This window comes from Esox lucius, chromosome 25 (genome assembly GCF_011004845.1).
Source record: "Esox lucius isolate fEsoLuc1 chromosome 25, fEsoLuc1.pri, whole genome shotgun sequence".
NCBI classification, from domain to species: domain Eukaryota; kingdom Metazoa; phylum Chordata; class Actinopteri; order Esociformes; family Esocidae; genus Esox; species Esox lucius.
Genome location: NC_047593.1, coordinates 4,482,734 through 4,504,791, shown reverse-complemented (window position 1 = coordinate 4,504,791; position 22,058 = coordinate 4,482,734). Strand labels below are relative to the sequence as shown.

Genomic DNA, 22,058 nt, shown 5'->3' with positions numbered 1-22,058 from the left:
GTTGTGGCAGTTATTATAGTAGGATATTCATTTATAAACACTGTTGTTCTTGTTATATATTTTTTTTCAGTCAATAACATTCTTTGTCTCTAATTCCCCTGTTGCCCACTGAGAAATATCTTCCTTTTTCTTAAAGCTGTGTAATGGGTGGTCACTGACCTTGTATTTGGTCAGAACTTATTCATGTGTGTAATATAAAATGGTGTCTTATTTTCACCATTCTTTTGTCAAATGTTTGTTTCTGATACAATTTCATCGATTGCCCTTTGTGTTCAGCTATTAAAATGTGGTTTTATTTAAGCTGATGTTGGTTGTTTAGTTGGTATGATATTCCCATGTATGTTGCTCAGTTGGTGACATCAAGACCTTGTGGTCTATGCAATGTAAGTGTGAAGAATACACATCTACTGCAACGACGTAGGGAGCAATTAAGTTAAACCGCCTTGCTCAGGGTCAGGACGACAGATTTGTTTCTGTTGGAAGCTGCTCGTCTTCCAGTCTGAGTCGGGGGTCTGTAAATTGGTCCGGAATTTCCACTAGTTTGCTTCATCGATGTAGCTAAGAAGAGGCTTGTGATGACCCATGTCTTGCCCTCTGCTATTGCCCTACGCTAGTTTGTTTTTAGAGTTGTAGCCCCTGCCTCTCTCTCACTCTTTCTCTCTGTCTCTCTCTCTCACAACTTACCATTCACATCCTGTTGAGATCTGCACAAAAGTCGGCCGAGTCATCTCCTGCCTGGACATTGACATGACCGTGGCTTGGCCTGCCCCTGTGGCCTCCACGGCTCCGTGAGGCGTCGCTCTGTCGGGTTCACGCCCGGGCCGAGTCTCCCGCCATGTTTTATTCCCGCAGACATCAAATCCTTGCCCAGCCAGGGGAAACACGCACCCCGAACGGCCCACTTTCCCCTTCATAGTGTGCTACTTTCCACCAGAGGCCACACTTTCAGCTCCGGCCGAAAGTAGTGTAACAAATCGGGGATTAGGAGGATTTAGGAGGCAGCCATGGTGTCTATGGAGACGCATTGTACAACAGGGCTCCAGAGGGTCAGCGGAGGGGCTTCAGTGCTTTTAAAGCAGGTCCGGTTTCCGGGGAGGGCTCGGTTCAAGCTTGCCCAAACGCAGAGACCGGAGGCTGGGGAATGGCGAGCTGCGCGGCGCCTTCTGTTCCACAGCTCTCATATCCTCTCATCCGTTAAGGTGGTTCTATTACCGTCTGGACTAAGCCAAGTCGGCTAGGAAGAAAGCGCCAGAAGCAAATATCAGACAGGCCACTCTGAGACTGCCTTTAGGTTACTACAAGTGTAGTCGATGGGTAGCAGGTTGGTTTATTTATCTTTCTTTACCAACGCCTAAAGCATATCATTTTGCTACTGTTTCATCTGAACTATATCGTATTCTATTTGTGTCAATAAATCTATCTGGTTGAACCTGTTCCCCCCACGTCCTCGTGTCTAGATAAGAACTTAAAACAGGTTTACCTGTTACTCCCAGCAGCTTTGTGGCTGAGAGAGATGTGAACTCCACAGAAAACCGCACTATAGTGTGACTGCTACTAGTGTTCAAAGCAAAAAGGGGTGGGGGGGTCATACAGATGAGGGAGACAGAGGGAGAGAGGGGAGTGGAAGAGAGATGAGTCTTAACACTAATCCCCAGTCAGAGTGAAAGAAGTGTGGCTCCTGTGCAGTGGAAACAGAAAGGGGAACAGTCTCTGGCTCCACAAGCTCTTCTTTTTTAGGCAGAATCAGGGATGTGGGCTTTGGATATTTCATCCTCAACATTGTATCACATTAAAATGAAAGGAGGTGGTTCACGCAAAAGATCAGCTTTGCTAGGTTGCTAAGCCCTGGAGAGAATGTGTTTTTAACCCTGTGCGAGAGGACAGAGGGGGAGAGTGTGGGGGAGAGAAAGGAGGGAGAGTGTGCCCTGAAGTAAAGAGAGATTGCCCAGGCACAAAGATGGAGGATCACAATTAGATTCACCTTAATCTTTTGAGTACATTTACACATACTTAAACTTTGGGTAACGGTGGTGCTAGCAGTAGATTTTGTGTTTTGCTGACAGAGTTCACATGAAGTTCACATACATTGGGTGATGACGGATATACAAATCTAGCTGGTTCATGTAGCCATTCACAGTTTCAGTATAGAGTGTTAACGCGTTCTACCACGTTTCTGGTGTTTACAGTTCAGAGGTGGTTTGAGGTGGCTAGTCTGTTTTTTGTATGGACCAGATGGCACATTTTTCAGATTGAAAGCGTGAGAAAATAAGCTGTTGTGGCAGGATATTTTGGTCTTGATTTACCTGAACTGCCCACCTGCCTTTCTCCCACCAGAGGAGAGTTTAGGGAAAAGTAGGTGTCTGTGGTCGGAGGGGTCAGCAGTGATATTTAGACAGACAGAAGTGGACCCAATCAGCTGAGAAAGTTTGTCTTGCTGCGGTTCTGGAATAATAGTATTTATCCAAAAGCTCCTCCAGAGTTAAAGTCAACAGTTTTATTTCATGTCTCTGGGTGGTTCAAGTGTTAAGAGGATATAGTGAGAGCATCCACAGACATAAAGGCCAACTGCTGTGGGTTCCCACATTTTTTCAGAAGGGGAACGTAGCTACCGTCTAGGCTTGTTTGTGGGTAAGGCAAGGTCTCTAGACCCGGCTCTGACCTATGGTTCTTCATATCCGCGTCCCAATTGGAACCCTAATGGCTGGACTACTTTGGACCGAGATTAGATTTGTTAACATATGGGTTCATATTAAATGTGCTGCTTGTGGCACTTAGTGAGTAGACTGGCTTGCTTTATCTTTTATCGCTAGGTATGAGGCAGACATATGTAGCAGGAACAAGCTGATTAGCTGGATAGATATTTTGTATAATGTTATAGAAATAGCACATAAATGTTGTTGTAACAAATGTTTCGTTTTTTTGACTACCAGGTTTAAGTGCAATAAAATGGTCCATCAGTTCCTGAAGTAGCAATCAACTACCGTTTATACAACTCTCCTTTCATCATGAAGCTTCCTGCCGGTCTGTTGGTCCTTGCTTGAACTGTGTGTGTGTGTTCCACATATGCTCTGTTACCATGTCCGTCATTGTTGTGTCCATGACCCCCTGAATCCGCCGGGAGGAGAGTGGGAGCACCCTGGCCACAGGGGTCTACAAGTCCTCAATTTCAGCCTGAACCAGATGGGACACATAGGGATTGGGCCAAGCTTGTTTTTTTTTTAATAATTGATTCGGGCCGGGTTTGGACTCGCCGCGCCGTGTCAAATCAGCTACTGACAAATTCAGCAAGTGCCTGTGTGACTTGTATGGCTTGCCTGTCTCTCGTCCCTGTCTGATACCCAGCAAACCAAACGTGCCCATTTCACTGACTGTTAAAGCATTGAGTCTGACTGTGGGATAGCAAAACCTGTTACATTAACAGTGTACATTATGATTACATTGATACTGTTTCAGAAAATCAGGGTAATGCAATAAATATACAAGGCCTCCACACCATTGACCCCATGAAATATGGCATGTTTTTTTTTTTTATTTGTTTTTCCTTATGCTTAGTGATGGTATAGTTTATGCTTAGTTTTCTTGGCATTTAGTTCTTACCAGCGGCGTTCACCCATAATGCATTTTGCCTCGATGCTGAACAGGACCTGCTTACTTATTTTGATGATGATAGTAACAAAAATATTAAAGAAGTCAGGAAAAGAAACAGGAGTGTATACAGGTAAGCCCATAAACAAATGTATTACAAATGGCCTTCTCACTCTGCCCTGCCACATCGTTCTTAACATCAGTGCAAATGCTGTTGACCTTGACCTTCATACAAAGCTTTCTGTCAGTTTTTTTAAAGCAAATTATGCTGATGTTGATCCTGGACTGTGCTCACCAACTCATAGATAACCACTTAGCGTATAGCGTGTACTTTTAGTAACAGTATTTTCTAGGTACTAGTTGTAAAATGTGTGTCAGAGGTGTTTTTAGTGAAATCTCCACTCTATTTCACGCCAAGCTAGAAACGTTTGTTTCCGGCACTTACTTCAAGGACGAGCACACTTCATCTTCGGCTTGCTTGTTTAACTTGCTTTTTGGTATCCTTTCAGCTCCCACCGTTTCTTTGTTTCACACATAACCTTATCTTGGGAATGTTCAGACAAACAAGGGTACCTCCTGAAAGCCAATGTTACGGTAACAGGTTTAGCTCTATGAAGGAAATTGGATTCCATTCCGGCACATACAAGGTGTGCTGAGAATCCCAATAGTAACAAAAATAAAACCAACAATTTAATCAGCCTATTAAGTAATTTTCATTAATAAAATAATATCTTGGTTGGCCATAACATGTTTGTTGTATGGTCAACTCTTCAGTACTGTGTGGGGCCTTCTTTGGACAAGTTCTTATTAATAGTTATGTGGTGATCCTGTGCGATGTGCAGATAAAACATGTATTATTATCATAGGCACAATGCTAATTCTGCCACTACCATCACATTATGTGGCGGGTGATAAAAGTAGAGTAATCAGCCCTAGATAAAGTGCAAATAATTATTGCCTTTTGTCTGCCATTGAGAAAAAAAGTACCTTTGTCCAATTTGTTATGACAATATAATTTTTTCTCTACTTCTCTCTTTTTCAAATGGACAAAAAGCATCATTAATGTAGCACAGTAATGTCTAGATAAAATCCATTTCGAAGTGCTTAACAGGTAAAAGGAAGGCTGAAAAGTTTCTGTGTGGTCATGAAGATGTGAATAAAATGTCTGCCTGTCGTTCTCCCTCTTGTTGTTTCTTTCTCATCGTCTCTCCCGTCTTTCATTCTCTCTCTGTGGCTTTCGCTCGGCCCTTACACACCTGTAACTATTAGACCCAGAGGCCAGGGGTGGTGGCAGGCTGCTTCCAGGTGAACAGACACGTGCATACAAACATAAAAAAGGGTTTTGGGGGCAGAAAAACAGAGCGAGGGAGAGCAGAGGGGGAAAGAGACAGGCAGACAAGGGCGGGAAAAAGCAATCAAAAGAGACTTCCACAGCTGGGAGGGTAAAAAAAAGGCAGGGAGACGCTGGGCCACCCTGTCACACCTGATCCGTCAGGCAGGGTGTGGGTCTCAATCTGGTGTGGACAGCGTTAATGAAACAGCTGCACTCCTGTTTGGGGACGAGAAGGAAAGAGTTTTGGGAGAGGCGGGGTAAAAAAAAAAGAGAACACTGGGACCCAGTGCCTTTTCAGGCACCATTACAGTCGTGGCATGTTGCCCGGTGACACAGTCACATATGCCCCGTTTGCATGCGAACACACGACAACAACAACAACAATACGCCGATCGACGCACCAGCTCTACACAAAACTTATTCAGCTTGTACACTCTGTCTTAAGCTCTGTACACACAAGAAATTTACATATCCTAAAGGATCGCGAAGAGGTTTGTCCCAGGGATACATTCAAATTCGAACCCTTTTCCCACATTCTTTGTAAATAATATGAGTGATGTGAAATAATTGACACTGAATGTTGTTTATGAAAGTATTGAAATCATACCAAACGGTCTGTCAGTATGGTTTTAAAAGGATAGTTCAACAAAATTGCAAAGTGGCACATTGGTGTCCTTGGACAAAGTATGAGAGGAAAACATGCTTTAGTATTTTGTTTTTTATATTAGCATTTTTTGCACATACCGAAATCATCCAAAAGTATTTCAAATGTTTTGCAAAGGTCAAGAATGTTCTTTAGAGGTTGATTTCCTACGACATGTACATTGTTATATACAGGTGTTGGTCATAAAATTTGAATATCATCAAAAAGTTTATTTATTTCAGTAATTCCATTAAAAAAGTGAATTTTTTAAATGTATTTTTAATGTATACATTCATTCCACACAGACTGATATATTTCAAGTGTTTTTTTTCTTTTAATTTTGATGATTATAACTGACAACTAATGAAAACCCCAAATTCAATTTCTCAGAAAATTAGAATATTACTTAAAACCAACACATAAAAAATATTTTTTTAAATGTTGGCCAACTGAAAAGTATGAACATGGAAAGTATGAGCATGTATAGCACTCAATACTTAGTTGGGGCTCCTTTTGCCTGAATTACATGGAGTATGGAGTCGATCAGTCTGTAGCACTGCTCAGGTGTTATGAGAGCCCAGGTTGCTCTGATAGTGGCCTTCAGCTCTTCTGCATTGTTGGGTCTGGCGTATCGCATCTTCCTCTTCACAATACCCCATAGATTTTATATAGGGTTAAGGTCAGGCAAGTTTGCTGGCCAATTAAGAACAGGGATACCATGGTCCTTAAACCAGGTACTGGTAGTTTTGGCACTGTGTGCAGGTGAAGTGCTCAAAAACTTCCTGGTAGACGGCTGCGTTGACCTTGGACCTCAGAAAACACAGTGGACCAACACCAGCAGATGACATGGCACCCCAAACCATCACTGACTGTGGAAACTTTACACTGGACTTCAAGCAACGTGGATTCTGTGTCTCTCCTCTCTTCCTCCAGACTCTGGGACCTTGATTTCCAAAGGAAATGCTAAATTTACTTTCATCAGCGACAGCTGAAACCCATGTCTTGCATACGTCTGTGCGTGGTGGTTCTTGAAGCACTGACTCTAGCTCCAGTCCACTCTTTGTGAATCTCCCCCACATTTTTGAATGGGTTTTGTTTCACAATCCTCTCCAGGGTGCGGTTATCCCTATTGCTTGTACACTTTTTTCTTGTACACATCTTTTCCTTCCCTTCGCCTCTCTATTAATGTGTTTGGACACAGAGCTCTATGAACAGCCAGCCTCTTTAATAATGACCTTTTGTGTCTTGCCCTCCTTGTGCAAGGTGTCAATGGTCGTCTTCTGGACAGCTGTCAAGTCAGCAGTCTTCCCCATGATTGTGTTGCCTACAGAACTAGACTGAGAGATAATTTAAAGGCCTTTGCAGGTGTTTTGAGTTAATTAGCTGATTAGAGTGTGGCCCCAGGTGTCTTCAATATTGAAACTTTTCACAATATTCACATTTTCTGAGATACTGAATTTGGGGTTTTCATTAGTTGTCAGTTATAATCATCAAGATTAAGAGAAAAAACACGTGAAATATATCAGTCTGTGTGGAATTAATGTATACATTATGCAAGCATTATGTGTGGAATGAATGTATACATTATGCAAGTGAAATAAATGATGATATTTTTGATGATATTCAAATTTTATGACCAGCACCTGTATGTACCATGATTGTGGCATTTATGAAACATATTCAACTTAAGCAATTTTGCCAATAGATGCCTTTGTCACAAACCATGTTTAAATCATCTATTAGGGTTTATGTTGAGCCTCACCATCAATTTCACTTTTGGACAATGTGTATATAGTGCACACAAAATGTTAATAGGTCTTTGGACTTGGACAGTATTTGTGCCACAAATCCTAAAATGCTAGCTTTTGGAGACGTGCGGGAAAGCTAATACAAAGCATTGATTCCTTTCATCCCTTTTGGATTCCAGCCGTGTTCTGAAGTAGTCCTGGAGCAAACAGTGGACAACCAGTATTTCAAAGAAGTCAGATATCTTTTTGAAGTACATTTTGGGGTTCAGTTTTAGGATGCACCAGTTTCCATTTGAAGAATCCCTAAGGATTTGATTTAATTTAATCTAATCTTGCTCTTCCTGATCTGTCTTTCTCCAAACTATTAGTGTCTTTCTTGTTATCTTCCTCTCTAATTCTATGTTTCTTTTTCTTTATTTATTTCTTCACTGTCTTCATTCCTCACTATAATCCTCTGTTAATCTCTTCATCTATTTGGTCAGTGCCTCCTAACGGCTCCCTAGAATTGAGGGGCCATATATGGCACCCAGATAAGAAATGGAGTGTGTTTAGTTGTTATTGAGTAAGTAGCCAACATACACCAGAAAACATGTAGGCCCAGGCAATGCGCTTGCTGATTCTGAGAAATTCATGGGCTCTTATCACTAGATGCTCACAGTCCAAGATATCTTTATCTCAGTGATCTGTCTCGTCAAACTCGCCGATTAAACCGGCCCCTGGAGAGTGCTGGGCAAGTAATGGATAGCGAGCTCTCGTTGTGTTATCTGTGTTATGGATGTTTTTCTATTCCTCTATTAACTGTTCCTTCTTCCTTTCTCAAAGAAATCGGTTGTTACTCTGGGAATACCCAGTAGACCAAATTGCTACTGTGAAAGATCCCAGAACGTTGGTTGATTTGCGGAACATTTTCTATTTTTTTCCCCCTTCTTACGCTCATTATCATAGAATGATTGTGTGAAACTTTCACACATTTAGTTATGTCTTTAATTGTTAATGTTTGGGGAATGTTATGCATTGGTTGTTACAGATGTTGTGCAGAGTATTTTAGCAAGTGTTTGTAGAAATTTACCAGGAGAGTTTGTAATTGATATTTTGTTGATGATTATTATTACTGTTTTAATCATTGGATATTATTTGAAATACACCTCGGGTGTATGCTCAATCCTAAATAGAGTGTAATTTCAATGTTAGTGAATGGGTTTGGTGGAGGGTCTGTGTCAGATATTGTGACTGAACTGACTTTCTCATCAGCAGTTTTAAAGATAATGTTTAATCAGTTACAAAATACTTGCTTTGTTGTATGCAGTTGAAAATACAGTTTACAAATGTTCCCAATAGTACTTCTAAATAGCTTATTTTAGCAGTTTTCGTTATCTTGCGTCTTTGCGAGTTGGTTAACATACATTAACTCAATTTGTTGTTAATTGTTTTAACTAACTTTTTTAGTCTTTAGCAGTTTGTTTTATTGTCAGTTGCTTCATCAACCATCACCATCCCATGAGCAGTTTTTTTTTTTATTAATTGGTTGGCTGATATTGATTTTGCAAGGAACAATCAATGTGTTGCTTCCAGAGGAATGTGCATATAGGAGATGGGTGATTGAGATTTGCAATTTTTTTTCAATGTAAAGTAGGGTGTGAAAATAGTCTCAAATGGCTTTGAAAGACAGCTTGTGACAATTTTCCCAGAACACTTTAAAAGCTGATCCATATTCAAACAAAGATCAAAGTGTAGTCTGAGTTGCCATAGTAACACAGGCAAACTCAACTCATATAATTGAAATTGAAAATAACACTATTGATAGACACATGTTTGTTTTTTGTCTTTCTTTTTTCCCCCAAATGAAAGTGATGCATAGACAGTGACTTGTTGCGTTTGACCTTCTGAGTACAGCCTTGCATCACATTATGCATTCGCTTTGCTAACTAAATGGGTAATTAGGCTTGAGCGTTGCTTTGCTTTTCAAATCGTCTATTTTTCGGTCTTCTTTCTGAGCCGATTACACAGCTAGAAATGGAGGGTGGCCATTTTGTAAATTGTTTTTGTCAGGAGCTTGGTGGGGGTCACAGAGTGTGCACCTGCTCAGAGGAGTGTACATTTTTGTGTGTGTATGTGCTTTGTCTTTTTCACAAAGAGACAACAGACTGCTGCTGTGCACCATATCGATTAAGGCTCACCCTGATCTGATGCTGGGTTTGATGGCTCGCTAGCTGGTGTTGGGCTCTAACTGTGAATCGGTTAGGGGGCTGGGGCTTGGCCAAGACCACAGACGTCAGCAAATACAGAGAATCCCATTGAGGAAGGTGAACGAGGGGGAGGAGTGGGAAGAGAAGTGCTGGGCATCGGTTGGTGAAGGAGAAGGGAATGGAGATAAAGGGTGGAATTGAGGGGGATTCATCCAATTGGCTCTATTCCATTAAATATGACCTTTGGACGGCTGGTATCCCAGTGGTTAGAACATCTGACCAATAACCAAAAGGTCGTTGGATCAAATAACCGAGGTGGAACATGTTTGTTTCTGTATTGTTAACTCGTAACTTTTACTGTTTTCAGTTATTTCAACCTTTTTTGTTGTGTGTGGGTTTGAAATTTAAATTGACCAAAAAATGTAAACTTCCTCTTTTAGGTTAAAGTTGTTGGTCCAATATTTGTTGTTCTTTCTTTCATTTCAGTGAGTCATAACAAAGAAGTGTGATGCCTCTGCTTGTTTCCTGGTCGTATCTCATTCATTCATTCCTGTCAGCTGCTGGGTTTGTGCCTGATTGCTCCCAAGGCTCCTACATGGGGCTACTGGAGAATTAGCATTTGACCTGGATCTTAGCACTGGTGCATTAGCATCTGATTTGGAGACTGGTACTAATAAAGCCATAAAGTTAGCATTACCATCAGACCTGGCGCTTTTCTGCGTTAGTGCCTAGATGCCCATCTGGTGAAGCCAAAGACCAGGCTTGTAGCAATTTGCAGTTAGCACGCCAATCTTGTTACATATGGAGGAGCACATGATGAGATTGGGTGGAGTTTGGCTGGGCGGTTAATGCTAGACATTGCATTAGGCACTATGTAAAGGAAACAGTGTTTTGTCTTAATGTTTCTGTCTCTGGCTGTACTTTGGCAGTCTGGCTATCCTCTGTTTCGTTGTGACAAATAAGATTAAATTATTTTGTACGCTGGGAAGTGGGCCGAGCCAAGGGGCACACCACCAAGACAAACTTTGTTAGGGTTGTGTATGCGTGTGTCTAATTACTTGTGTGTTTGAGTGTGTGTGTGTGTGTGTGTTCAAACATAAAATCAGCCCTTTTCCCTGCAAAATCGATTGTATTGGCTTTAAGAGCGTTACACGTGATGCAGTATCATGAATCCTGAAGATGTTTCTTCGACCCCGAGATTTCTCACAGCTCATTCATTCACCACTCTGCAATGGCAAACTCCAATTATAATAATTAAATTATGTTTGCTAAACTCAAGATGTAGCATAGTTTAAATGCTCACTCTCATATCACAACAAAGAGAGTTTGGTTGGCTAGTACTGAGTGTGGTCCCTAGAGAGAAGATTGAACATAAAATATATTATGATGATTGAAAAGAGAAAACTTCCATTTTTAGGGTTCATAAGAGCTGTATGAGCTATTTCAGAAAACTTGACTGAAATGAATTTAGGGCTTCATTATAGACTTTCACCGAAATGCAAACAAGAGCATTTCAAAATGTATATTCTATTTGGTCTGTTAGTCTAGACTATACAGTCTACCTCTGTCCTTTGCATAATTAAACCAGCCCTCCAGTTCTCCCACCCCATGCCACCTTTGTCACAGGGACCTGGCAACTGACAGGGGTAATGATGCCATAATAAACTCCCAGCAGGCCCTTTGGCAGTGAAGTCTGTGAATACTGCCATCAAAACCTTCAAACATTTTTGTTTAGGGTTACACAAGGATTTAGATTCCTAAAGTGTGTGTGTGTATGTGTATGTGTCTGGTATGAGGTTAAACTCTAAATGCTTTTTCGTTGTGGATCTGAGTGTGTGTTTTTCTGAGCTGGTTTGTCACATCAGGGTTTTTTTCTGCTGTAGAACCTCTTAAGTGGGCTGCTAGAAAGTTTTGTTTCAGCTTGCCTAATGAGAAAAATGCATTAAAGCTCGGCTTTACAAAACCAGTACTCCATCCGATATAGGGCAGACATGTTTGATAGAATTCAGTTATCTCCCCTGCAGATATCCGGGCCTGGATTGTGTGTCATTTAAGAAAATCAAAGTTAGACAATGAGCTCCCAAAAATGTCATCCCCAGGAGCTTGGGCGGAAGGACCTAGTGGTACTAGTTAGTAGTGATGGGCATTCCTTTTCGTTAAGTGTCACTTGTGACTCCTGTTTGCCTAAAATAGACGTCTCATTCCGAATGATGAACTAGCAAGTTGCAGCAAGATAACAAGCAGAGTGTTGCTTTAGTCATATATGGCCTTAGCATAACCAACCAGTTCCATAGTAGGCTAAAGCTACAGGTTCGACCTTGGTAATTGAGTGTGATGGAGTGCTAACACATAAATGAGTGTTCAAAGTAAATTAATGGAATTTATTTCCTTCTTAATGTGTTAGATTTTTTTTTTGGTATACCAAACCTATCTTGTCACAACACAGCTGATTGGTTACAACTAATTGGAAATGATAGATAAAGTTGGTCTCTTAATTTTTTTCCGAAGCTGTAGATGTGCAAATGATAAGAATTAAAGGCGATAGTAACATTTCAAGAAAACTATCTTAAAGGGAGAGTTCGTCCAATATTCATATTTTTCTGAAATGTCACTTACCAACAGATGTTCAAGAAGGCCCATAGAGTTTTTTTTTTCCAAACAATCTCCAAACACTTCAAACCATATTCAGTAATCTATTCCGGTAGCATCGACTTTTTAAACTGTACACTGATGAAACAGCCGGCGGAATTGACAGAATTAAAACTCACAATAGCGAACTATTCCCTTGCCACCATACACAGCTTTGGTTTTTCAGCATTGATGTCATCGAGGTGGTGTGAACTTTAACCTCAATAAGCTATTTGAAGATAGGTTGCTCTGACTAGCATTTTAAAAATGCCAGTTTACACTTAGGTGTATTATTGCAAAATTTTTGCTTTATATATTTCTTAATTCTTACTATGTAGATGTTGTGTGGCATGTCACAAGAATTTCATTGTGCAGAATGACACTGTGTTCAGAGATGGGCAAACAGACATCAAAATGTCTCTTTGCCCATGCATTTTAAAATGAAATTCCAAATACCTTAATTTTAAATGCATAAAAAAACGACAAAATACAGAATGCACACTATGTATCAAAATAAACTACTAAAATACTTTTACAAGGGAGCATGAAATAACTTTGCAAACCTTCCATCTATCGGCCTATTTGATCTGTCCCTTCACCAGTACACTGACACAGTTGATTAAGAAGACAAGGTTTCATTGCCACAGCTTTTCTCTGCCTAACGAGTCATGCGATAAATCTGACATATGCAACCAGTTAACGGATCGAATATTCACACATCTGGGATCACCCAAGGTGAAGGTTAGTTTTAAAGGAACCAACAGTTTAACGATTCACTAACAGTTCCCTGGTGAATCATAATTGTTTCCTAAATGTGTTGCTTGTGGTTTGGGAACGAAGGGCCGACTTTGCATCAGCAACACTGACTCAGTGACAAACAATTCATTCATATGAAGACGACTGACAGTGCATTTATTCATAGCAACTAGTTTCTGAATAATTACTAAATTGCTTGTTAATCATATATACACTGCTCAAAAATAATTAAGGGAACACTTAAATCACACATTGAGTCTCGATTAAGGAAATGTATTAAAAATCTAAATCTTTACTGGATATTGTGTAATTCACTGAGAACAAAGTGAACTGAACTTGAACTGAACTTGAACATAACGGTCAATGGAAACCGAAACGACCAAACGATTGAGGGCTGGATTCAAACTCACCCCGAAAATCAAAGGAAACAATTTAAATCACAGGCTGTTCGAACTTGCATGAATTTCATCACAGCAACTCATAATGTGACTCAGTAATGTGTATGTCCCCCACGTGCCTGTATGCACTCTCGACTACATCTGGGCATGAGCAGGTGGTGTCCTGGGGGATCTCCAACCACACCTGGATCAAGGCATCAGTGACCTCCTGGACATTATGTGGCGCTACTTGGCGGCTTTGGATGCACCGATACATAACGTCGCAGAGGTTCTCAATTGCACTCAGGTCTGGGGAACGTGAGGGCCAGTCAATGGCATAAATACATTCGTCATCCAGGAACTGCCTACACACTCTGGCCACATGAGGCTGTGCATTGTCCTGCACCAGGAGGAACCCAGGGCCCACTGCACCAGCATAAGGTCTGACAATGGGTCTGAGGATTTCATCCCGGTACCTAACAGCATGTATGATGTTGCAGGCACCATAACATTCACCACGGCATCTCCAGACTCTTTCACGTCTGTCACATGTGAGCAATGTGAACATGCTCTCATCTGTGAAGAGAATGGGGTGCCAATGGTGGACCTGAACATCCCTTTAAACATGATCAAGATGCAAAGGGGCCTGTGAAATTCTTACATTATTTTGGGCTATGGGCCGACGTCACCTATGGCCACAACCCTTGCCACGCCCACTGGTATGTTGTGGCCCACTCCCTTCACCTAAGCCTCTTTTTGATCTGGAAAAAAATCCTGCACATTCATGTCTGTGTCAGCCAAGGTCTGTGGCAGCATCATTTAGATGGGCTGTGGGGGGAATCCTCTTGACTCCTTCTTGACTCTGAGTTCTTTCATCATCATCCAACTGCTGGCTCACCACTGCTGGAACACTCACATATTTTCCTCTTACTGTATGTCTGTTTCTGTCTCTTTGTCACTCCTCTCCTGCCTGCTTTCTTTCACTTTTTCTGTCTCGTTCTGTCTTTCTCTGTTGTGTGGAAACAAACTAATTTCTACCTGCAATGTCTTTGATACCAAATAACATTGCCCTCTGCTCTTATGTCCCATTTGTACCTCTACTTGCATGGGCCAGGCGAGAAATGACCCAGGAGTCTTTAACGGAATGTCGCTGAGTGTTAAAGGTGGATACACAAAGATTTGCACCATGTATGCAGTCCATAAATCCACATCTGAGGCGTTAAGATGGAGCAAGGATTACAGATTCATTGCAAACACCCAAATTGCCAGCCGTCTGTGGAGAAATGCAAAGAATCGGCTAGATTATGCACAGATGTTCAAATCACACGGACATTGGAAAATAAAGAACATGCAATAATAGTCTTGACCTTCCCAAGCATGTCTAGAGTTTGAATTGAAGTGGATCCAAATGTTTGTTCAACCCCCATGACTCTACCAGTAGATAAGCTTTTTTCAATGAAACTCAATTTAAATCCAAGCTTTTCCTGTCCGACGCTTATTACTTAGTGGCTGCATCCAGTTAAAGTGTAATCCACGCTTGCTCATTTCCAATAAAGCACACCATTATATGAAAGTGCACTGCCAGTGGTTTTAATATGACTTATCAGGGCTATTGCTTACCATTGAACAAGGGATGGAAAATAAATATAAAAATATGTAGGAAACAATGTCAAGCCCCTGGGCATTCACAGACGTACCGGTAATGGGGGCAGGGCCCCTTAGAAGAGAAAAAGGATCAAAGACACTGTTACAAATACATGTTTAAATATGCAGCGCCATTGATCTTGCAATACACAGCATTAAATATACAATGGGAATTTAATGTTCGGCAATATGCGACGTGTAATCGATTTCCTGTCTTAAACGCTCTCCTCGGACGTTGTTTCTAGAATGTGTAAGCGAAAAAAAGGACTGCGGTCACACATCTATGATCACTTCCATTAATTCACATTAAAAAATGGACGGAGGTAAAATGGGCAAAAGTGGGATACCCACTTGTCTGTGGGTCTAACCAATGGGTACACTCCTCATATTATCCCCACATTCCAATCCAATCACCGCTGTCCTTTATTGACCGACTTCCGCGTGACATCGTCTGACTGCATTTATTTTGTATCTATTTATTTCTTAACAAGGCTAAATTGCTGTTTTAATAATGACCCTTCCCTGGACAATTGATTGCTGGTGGGACTCAATGGGGTGGAAAAGCCATAAAAGTTTATGGACTTGTGCGTGTTACTTTGCACTGGCTGGTTAGTGGCTCCTCTCGTACAGGAAATGAGGCCCATATAGTTTAAGTGAGCTCATTATAGAAAAGCTATTTTGTCCCAAATGGTGGCCCATTCCTTATTGAGTGCACTTTTTTTTTACCAGTCTACTGCATAGAGAATGGACAGGCATTTGGTACACAGGCTCTGTCACATCACATTGTTAAATGGAGCACCATTAAAGATGGGGAGATATCACTGTGACTGACTGTCCTCCGTTCAATTTAGTTCAGTTTAACTTAATTCTTTTTATTTTTTTATTTTTTGCAGAATTCTAAACAGAAGAACGGTTTTGACGTTTCTCAATTCAGTAATGTCTAGTCTAATTAATGCAAGGTAGCCTAATGTTTCAGAGCATTGCCCCGAAATGTGCCTCTATCAAATCCCTTCACCCACATGGAGAAAACAATCGGTCGTTCAGCCCATATGAGCAACGCAGTTCACCCTGATTTGTCCAAGGTGATGGTCAATTATGGCCAGTCCACTAGCTCTCTGATGGTGTTTTATAAGCAACATCACATCCAACAAGACCAGATGTATGAAATAAGACTAATAAAAGCACCCACCTAATTACAATTACTTAAAGAAGAGGTTGGTTTTGACTGTTCTCCGTTCACTTCACTCAATTGTAATTCATGGGCTGCTGTGTTTTTACACAGAATGTTCAAGAAGGTGCTGGTTTGGGCCACCACGAATTTGGAAGATTCAAAATGCTAGCTAGAAGTTGTCATCTGAAACAGTCTAATGGTTATTAAACTTCACCGCTAGGGAATTGACACATTGTTAAACACGATCAATGGATAAGTCCTGGTCAAATACTCCCCGCTGTTTACAGAATATGGTGGCCCTTGGCATGTGTACACTGACTGACACTACATGTGTACACTGACTGACTCTACATGTGTACACTGACTGACACTACATGTGTACACTGACTGACTCTACATGTGTACACTGACTGACACTGCATGTGTACACTGACTGACACTAAATGTGTACCCTGACTGACACTGCATGTGTACACTGACTGACACTAAATGTGTACCCTGACTGACACTGCATGTGTACACTGTCTGACACTGCATGTGTACACTGACTGACACTACATGTGTACACTGACTGACACTGCATGTGTACACTGACTGACACTACATGTGTACACTGTCTGACACTGCATGTGTACACTGACTGACACTACATGTGTACACTGACTGACACTACATGTGTACACTGACTGACACTGCATGTGTACACTGACTGACACTACATGTGTACACTGACTGACACTAAATGTGTACCCTGGCTGACACTGCATGTGTACACTGTCTGACACTGCATGTGTACACTGACTGACACTGCATGTGTACACTGACTGACACTGCATGTGTACACTGACTGACACTACATGTGTACACTGTCTGACACTGCATGTGTACACTGACTGACACTACACGTGTACACTGACTGACTCTACATGTGTACACTGACTGACACTGCATGTGTACACTGTCTGACACTGCATGTGTACATTGACTGACACTACATGTGTACACTGACTGACACTACATGCTCCAAGTTTTTCTGGCTTTTGAGTCACAAGCCACAAAGTCGCCGCAAGTCCCTGACTCGAGTTGCAAACTACCCTATCTGCAATTATTTATGCACTTCTCTGAGGACCAAAATTGGTTGAGCGAACGATGCCAAGCATCGTAACTCTGTGGGCTGGCAGGCAGGATTGAAGGATGAGAAACCTTCAGCCAACTCCAACCCGAGCTCCCCACTGGACGCTGTCATGTTGGCATTTCGATGAGCGGATAGTGTGTGTCAAAAGCGTGTGTGGGCTTTTGAAATAACCAGTGTTGGCAAAAGGCTTTGGCAGGGATCACAGCATTCCTTGGCATGGCTCGCGATCCATCTGATTTTAGACGGTTACCGGTTTGATGTGGAGAAATTGTGCCTATTGTCAAAACTATACAAAAGTGCACACTGAACATTTCTTGAATTAATCATTGAAATTCCAATACCCTCCGACCATTTGAACTCACACATTTCATGGGTTGTCTCTTTTTGAGAAAGACCAGTTCAACTTGAACAACCGAGTAGAAAGCAAATAGCACAGTTTGGGGGGGGTAGCATAAGTTAAAGGACCCTTGGTTTATTTAGATTCTTGTTGTTTCAGCAGTCAAATGTGTTTAATTAAATGCATTGTATTGCATTTGCCCCCTTTGCTTGATGTTTTTAGGTTTGACTGTAAGCTGATCTACAAACCACAGAGTTAAAGCTGTTAGGACCCACTGTTCCACTTCGTATGAATCACCTAACAGGATTTTAAGTGACAGAGCTTTACATATATGGTGTCTGAAAGTTAATTATCTTCTCTTTCTGGTGAAATACGAAATAGATATTCATATAACGCGCACACACACACACACACACACACACATGAAAAAGAACCCTAAAGTAATGAGATCCATAATCATTGTAAAACATCCTGTGTTTTGCACTAGTCCATTTTCTTTTCACCCGTGCTTTGTTGGACTTGTATATGTCTGTTATGTAATGTATATTTCATATGCACCAACAACATCTGCATTATTAATATTAAGATACCCAATATACTCACACCTCTGGCCATGTAGAAATATAATTTACATTATTTAGCAACCATGTTTTTCTCCTTGTCTGAGCCATAATTAGCAGTGCATTGTTCTGCAGGTCTGGTCTTGACAGAGTGCTATGTACACTTCACCTTTAATTAATTTGGCTGGATGACTTTAGCAATGTTACTCCACGATCACACGCCACTCTAAGTTGTCTTGCTTTTCATTCTGGCTTCCGGTTACTGGTCGGAGTGTGGTAATGGGTGTCCGTGACCATACACATTTGGTCTGGTCCCCTTTCCTTTCTCATAGACAGGCCCATTAGCGGAGACCTGACATTGTTCCCTTCCTTCTCCCCTCTCCCCCTCTGCCTGCTTCCACGCTCCCTTAATCTGCTGAGGAGGACAAGCCAACTCCCCTCCGTCCACCTCCGTCCACCCTCTGTCCATCCTCTGTCCACCCTCCGTCCATCCTCTGTCTACCCTCTGTCCACCCTGCGCCCACCCTCTGTCCATCCTCTGTCCACCCTCCGCCCATCCTCTGTCCACCCTCCGCACATCCTCTGTCTACCCTCCGCCCATCCTCTGTCCACCCTCCGCCCATCCACTGTCTACCCTCCGCCCATCCTCTGTCCACCATCCGTCCACCCTGCGCCCACCCTCTGCCCACCCTTCGTCCACCCTCTGTCCATCCTCTGTCCCCCCTCCGTCCATCCTCTGTCCCCCCTCCGCCCATCCTCTGTCCACCCTCCGCCCATCCTCTGTCCACCCTCCGCCCATCCTCTGTCCACCCTCCGCCCATCCTCTGTCTACCCTCTGTCCACCCTTCGTCCACCCTCTGTCCATCCTCCGTCCACCCTCCGTCCACCCTCCGCCCATCCTCTGTCCACCCTCCGCCCACCCTCCGCCCACCCTCCATCCACCCTCTGTCCACCCTCCATCCACCCTCCGTCCATCCTCTGTCCACCCTCCGTCCCTGTGTTTTGACAGCCTCTTCGCTCAATTCAGGTGATTGGCAGGGTTTGTCTGCTAGCCACAGTGTACGCTAGCATTAACATTGCAACAAGTTCTCTGTCGACTCAAATTTATAGATTCTGGTCCGTTGGGTCTCTCCCCAGGCGCTGCGATCTGCTCCATCTGTTGTCCTGCCCATTCCTTAACGGATGATGATGCCATAATTACCATTTGTTTATCTTCCTGTTTTCTTTTGTATATATAATTCTGACTTCGGTTCAGAACCAGAAGACTCTTAAACACCAAGTAAATGTACAAACTCTCAGAATTGTACGGTTGTAATGGTAGACAAAGCCTTTTTGAGGTGGACTCATCTAACTTTTAATATTGTTGGCTGTATTCTCTGATCATGTGTTTTTTTTAACTACGTCTGCATTCAGAAACTGGGAGGGAATACCTGAGAAAGGCAGATGACAAACACTGGTTTCCGTCGCCAAACGTGTCGCCACGGTGTGCGCCCTGATTAATTTGCCTTGAGTGAGTTCAGATGGGTTCATGCACGCAACCACTCACTAACGCATAATCTGCTTGTCAGACGCACGCTGGCAGTTTCAGAGCAGGTTAACCCGTAATTAAAAGTTAATTAACACAGCATTGGGCGAAAACTGCCGAATCGGTCAACCTCAACCGGTTCCCCTGCTACCTTTTCGGTCTTAAGAGGAACACCAGACAACCCACGACCATCAGCCTTGGTGCTCCCAATCAATGGATCCATGAAGTTAAGGGGGGGGTCAGCGGGTGACAGCTGAACGGCGACCGGCCTGTCCATCCATCATCCTTAAGAAACTCAGGATCTGTTGTGCGGCCGTATCTTCTCCATTAAATGCTCCATCAATGTTAATGAGTGACTCTGAGTATCTCGGACACCCTTCTTCAATCCAGCCATCCCTAGGCCAATAGAATGGAATCAATGTCATGTCATTCGTCTTCGGGGCAGAGTAGCTAATCTCCTATTTCCCCGCCTATATCTGTCCATTCTTCATTCGCTCCCTTCCCAGACCGATCGAGCACCATCGATTGCCAACCGTTGGCTGGACACCCGTCCCTAAGCAAGAAGCTTCAGCATGGGGAGTTTCAGCCCCCACATCCCAAGCCCTTCCTCTACTTCTTTACACTGCCCCTTGCCTAGATCGGTATAATATGGTTTGACTCTCACCAGCTGGACTTAATATGTAATTCAGTTAGTATCCAAGCTAGAAAATTCCCAAAGCAAGATGCTACAGCATTTAGACTCATTCCTTACTTCAGTGTAGTTATCCTTTTATGTTTCCATTTATTCCACTTTCATAGCCATGACATAACGGATGTCAAAGGCAGTTATGACAACTGCAGTCATGTCGTAAGTAAGCAACATGGTCGGAAATGAGAGGCTGCAGTGAGATGTCTTCTCTGTAGGCAATGTGTCCTTTTATTCAAAATCAACCCGGCATCAACAGAAAGCATGTGCCGTTCAAAATGTCTCTTAAATTGTGTTTAGGGGAAAGTGCTCAGGGAACTTTCCTGGAAATATCCCACAGTGAGTGTCACAAAAAAATTATAATTCATATAATAAGAGGGCAACCACTCTCTAATAATAATACAAATCAAATGATAGTACATGAAACTAAAGCATAAATAAACATCACATTTTTATTATTAAAAACACACAGTTCTTAACAATTGAGAAGGATTATCTAAATTGGTATGGATGGAATGGTCAAAAAAGGACTCACAATAAGGAATATGCAGCCTTTGAAGGGACCCTCTTCACAGTGCAGAATAATATGATCTTTTTAACATGATTTTTCTGGTTGCAGCTGGAACTTCATGCAATTGTCATATAGCCTCCTGTGACCTTATTCTACCTTAAATCCTACGTTACATTTCACTGTCGAGGTTCATCTCGTGGCTGCATTGACCTTTGGGTGATGTCTGAAAGGCGATTAAATTGTCACAGTGTCAGTGTCGCATCGAATGTGAATAGCAGGAATTATAGCAAAAACACTTACACGTCTGCCAGATCCTTAAACAAATCCATGTAGCCCGAGCCAATATCACCATGGGAACCTTCTGAGACTATTTCTTTCCCCAACTTCCTTCCACTTTGATTCATTTGTAACTTAAATGAGACACATTTAATTCATAGCTATGTTTTTACATGGCTTTGTTCTCTTAATGCGTTACGTCTCTAACGAAACCCTATTCCCTGGATTGTGCCCTTTTTTTCCTGGAGCTACTCTATATTGGCCCAAGTAAATATAAAGTAGTGCATTGTATAGGGGATTAGTCATTTTGGGAAGCACCCACTGATTGTGAAAATCTGAATAGGCTGAGATTCCCCAAAGTGAGTGAACTTAGTTTCAGCTCTGTTCTTCCTAATCTGCCATCATGATGACTCCTGCTCGCTATTCCACACACAAACACAAAGACACCCATGCGTGCGCAGACGTACACACTCCAAAAGAACTATCACACTAGAACCTGGTTTTCTTAACCAAATCGTATTCATTGCAATTTACGCTGAGGCAAATGTGCTCGTCTCTCCTCAACAGTTGGTTCTGTTCTAATTTTTCGGGGGGTTGGTAAAATCACACACGAAATAGAAAACATTACGCAAATAAGGAAAGCCAAATGGAATTCAATGATGGAGAAGGAGGTTTGATGCGGGACACAGGTAGCGGAGGCGTAGTGAATAACAGGATTAAAGTCTCCGTCAATGGACCAGCTTTACACCTCTTCACCAGTTCCCATCACGCTGCCATTGCACACAGCCACCCAAAAAAATGAATCCACTTTTCTTTTTGGGCTATTTCAAGGTTGAGGAGAAAATGATTTACAGATAGTAATTGCATTCCCGGGGCTTAGCCATTTTCATAAATGAGATCACTAATGTAATCTCTAACAGGTGTTACCGTGTCAATACTTGCAATCTTTGCGAGCAAC

At 42.2% G+C, this 22,058-nt stretch overlaps 1 protein-coding gene across 3 annotated transcripts in view; it reads left to right on the top strand.

Moving 5' to 3' along the window:
* ctnna2 (catenin (cadherin-associated protein), alpha 2) overlaps positions 1-22,058 on the top strand; it is a 524,553-nt gene that overhangs the window by 326,118 nt on the left and 176,377 nt on the right. The window contains exon 1 of one of the 3 annotated variants that reach the window (XM_034291172.1): positions 1,238-1,321. The exons of the other annotated variants lie outside the window; for them this stretch is intronic. The gene's annotated coding sequence lies outside the window, so the exon portion shown is untranslated. Of the gene's footprint in view, positions 1-1,237; positions 1,322-22,058 lie in introns of those variants that run through there. 3 annotated transcript variants of the gene reach the window in all.